This window comes from Schistocerca serialis, chromosome 5, assembly GCF_023864345.2.
Source record: "Schistocerca serialis cubense isolate TAMUIC-IGC-003099 chromosome 5, iqSchSeri2.2, whole genome shotgun sequence".
Taxonomy (NCBI): Eukaryota; Metazoa; Arthropoda; class Insecta; order Orthoptera; family Acrididae; genus Schistocerca; species Schistocerca serialis.
Genome location: NC_064642.1, coordinates 775,154,809 through 775,157,758, shown reverse-complemented (window position 1 = coordinate 775,157,758; position 2,950 = coordinate 775,154,809). Strand labels below are relative to the sequence as shown.

The following is a 2,950-nucleotide window of genomic DNA, read 5'->3' as shown; positions in this document are numbered from 1 at the left end:
GGCTATCCTGCTGTGCGGCTGATCTCGATGGAGGTTCAAGTCCTCCCTCGGGCACGGGTGTGTGTGTTTGTCCCTAAAATGACTTAGATTAAGTAGTGTGTAAGCTTTGGGACTGATGACCTTAGCAGTTAAGTCCCACAAGATTTCACACACATTTGACCATTTTTGGTGGTCTTGCAACTGTCTAGGAATGAAATTACGATGAAACCGAGACCATTACCTGCTTGCAGGAGTTGATAAACATCAAGGGGGGCAGTCGAAAATGTGTGCCCCGACTGGGACTCGAACCCGGGACCTCCTGCTTACATGGCAGGCGCTCTATCCGACTGAGCCATCGAGGACACAGAGGACATGTCCGAAAGAGGAAGGTACCTTCATGTAGATAAGACTTACCAGCTAATGACCTTCTTCAGTGCGGATGCACTCACACTGCTCAATCTCTTACCGGAATCGGTAGATTGGCTGCCTCGAGTAGTGAGTATAGCGGACAGGGTCACTACAAATGTAGCTTGTGGTCAGGAGGTTGGAAGTGTGTGTGTCTCACGGGGAGCTTGACTAAGATCCTGCAGTCACCTTGCCCGTCGAGCGAGCCGGTTATAGTTAACTTCCGCCTGTGCCGTAGCGCCCCTTGTCTCGAAGCTACTCAGTCTTGTTGGTTTATCGGCCGGAGTCACAACGTAGTTGCGTAGCGGAGTTTGTTGTCGTTTTTCTCTCGGCGGCCGTGATTTCTACCCGCGCCATGGTGTCTGTCGCGTCTCCTAAGTCTGTTCCTCGTCGAGCTACAATTCGTTTCGTTTTGACAAGAGTACGTGTCGGGTACAGCCCGGTTCCTTAGAAATTCACGATTGGTTGGATGATGTTACCCGTGTTACACCAGATCAGGTAGATAGTACTTTGATTCTGATCTGTGCGCATTCTTTGTGAAGTTTTATGATCCCGTTCAAGTAGAACAGCTTCTCTCTCGGGATCGTTCTAAAGTGCTGTTTACACATCGAGATGGTTCCGTTAGTCAAGTCCTTGGAAAAGCGGCACTCGACTATACTCCGGTTAGAGTTCATAACCTCCCTCGTGAAGTGGACGATACATTTCTTAAAACAGTGTTGCTTCCGTTTGGACCCATGTTACGTGTGCAGGGCAAGAAGGAACCTGTTTTCTCTGTAACGAAAGCGGTCATCTCAGATCCGATTGTCCACGCTGTCGTCTTATCAAAAACGTCTTCCCGTAACATTAGCAGACATAGTGCCTTCGTAGTGTACTGACAGTCAATCTCCAGATTTAAGCGATGTTGGGGCAACATTACCCCCTACTCCTCGTGAAATTCCACCGTTAGCGGCGTGTCCCGGTGCGGCGTATATCCATGGGGGAACGACGGCTCCTGCAGCGCAAGTCAAACGCCGGCGGATTGAGGACGGTACAGTTTTCGAGAGCGCCCCTCTCTAGTCTCGCTCTTCTGATACGGCGTTGACAGAGGGTGCACCTTCTGGCAGTACTGAGTTGTCTACTGACGTTAATTGTGATTCCAGTATTACCAGAGTTGATGTCGTTGCTTCTGTTGATGTTGATATGTGTGTTGTATCTGCGTCCCCCTTTTCACCTGTAGACGCGGCGGTTCCCGTGAGTCCAGATGTTCCTGCAGAGACTTTGCCTGCTGACCAGTCTTTACAGTGTTCCAGTGAAATACCACCCTTCCTCCAACCTGAGTCGATGGGGCAACGGGATTCTACGGGTTCTCATCCTTAAGATCATGTGATGCACTCCGACACCGGCACTGCATTACCTGTCTCGTCTGTACCTGATGTTGCTGTAAGCCTAACGTATCCCCAACCCTTCCACATCAAGAGTGTATGTTTTCACGGAGTGGGGTGAGCAGCGTTTTCAACCTGCACACGCAGTGGCGCGACGTAAAAAGAAAAACCAGGATTCCTCGGCTTCCTCTGGGGAAGGTTAGAATTATACGTCCTTTCCCCCGCCTCCGAAAGTTAAGGAGAGAAGGGCGTGATTAGTGCATTTTCCTTAGTGTTGTTTCATTGACCTTACATGTCATGACGGATGCAGGCATATACGAGGGCTGTCCAGAAAGTAAGTTACGATCGGTCGCGAAATGGAAACGACAATGAAAATACGATAAAGCTTTGCTAAGATGTGTTGGGCAGTGTCTCTAGTATGACTCTAGATAGAATTATGTCGCTCTTTTCATTCCTGAGCTCTTAGTGAGCGCGTAAAGATGTTATAGAAAATAGTCTCTCCCGCCAAGTACGAGGGCCTGGTGAGAATATTCCCCTGAAGCTATGCAACCAACATTACACAACTGTCGTGCGGTTTCTTTTTCAAGACAGTTCTCAGCCTCATTCTGCAGGGGCAATGAAGATGTTCCTGCATCGTTTCAATTGGAAATGTTTGGTTACCCACAATACAGCCCGTAATTGTCTCCCACTGAGTTTCATCTCTGCTCAAACGAACCGCTGCCTATGAAGACAACATTTTGGCACAGACAACGAGCTTTAGCCCAGCGTAGAGAGTTGACGGAAAGCACTGGCGGCTGCCTTCTATAATGAGGGTATTGGAAAGTTGGTACAACGCTACGACGAATGTCTGAGTCAGAACGGCGACTACGTAGAGAAGTAGCTGAAAGGTGTAGCTAACTGTTACAAATGAAACATTTCTTATTTTCACTGTGATTTTCAATTCGCGATCAATCGTAACTTCCTTTTTGGACAGCCCTCGTACATTTCTAACCCTCAATGCTAATACGATACGTTCCCAATTACGGCTTGCTGCGTTACGCCAGATTATTTACGATTCCCAAACTGCTATCCTTTGTTGACAAGAGGTGTTATTTGATGTGTTTTGTCTTCCTGGATACTCTACGTTTTTCAATGTCGCACCTGAAAATTCTACCGGTATGGCTTAACTTTATCGAAATGGAATCCCGCTGACGGACTTCGAAACG

The 2,950-nt window shown here is 48.1% G+C and overlaps 1 non-coding gene across 1 annotated transcript; it reads right to left on the bottom strand.

The window, feature by feature from the left end:
• Positions 1–267: 267 nt before the first annotated feature.
• Positions 268–341, bottom strand: Trnat-ugu (transfer RNA threonine (anticodon UGU)). Its single transcript has one exon. It is a non-coding gene; the product is annotated as a tRNA-Thr (tRNA).
• Positions 342–2,950: the final 2,609 nt, after the last annotated feature.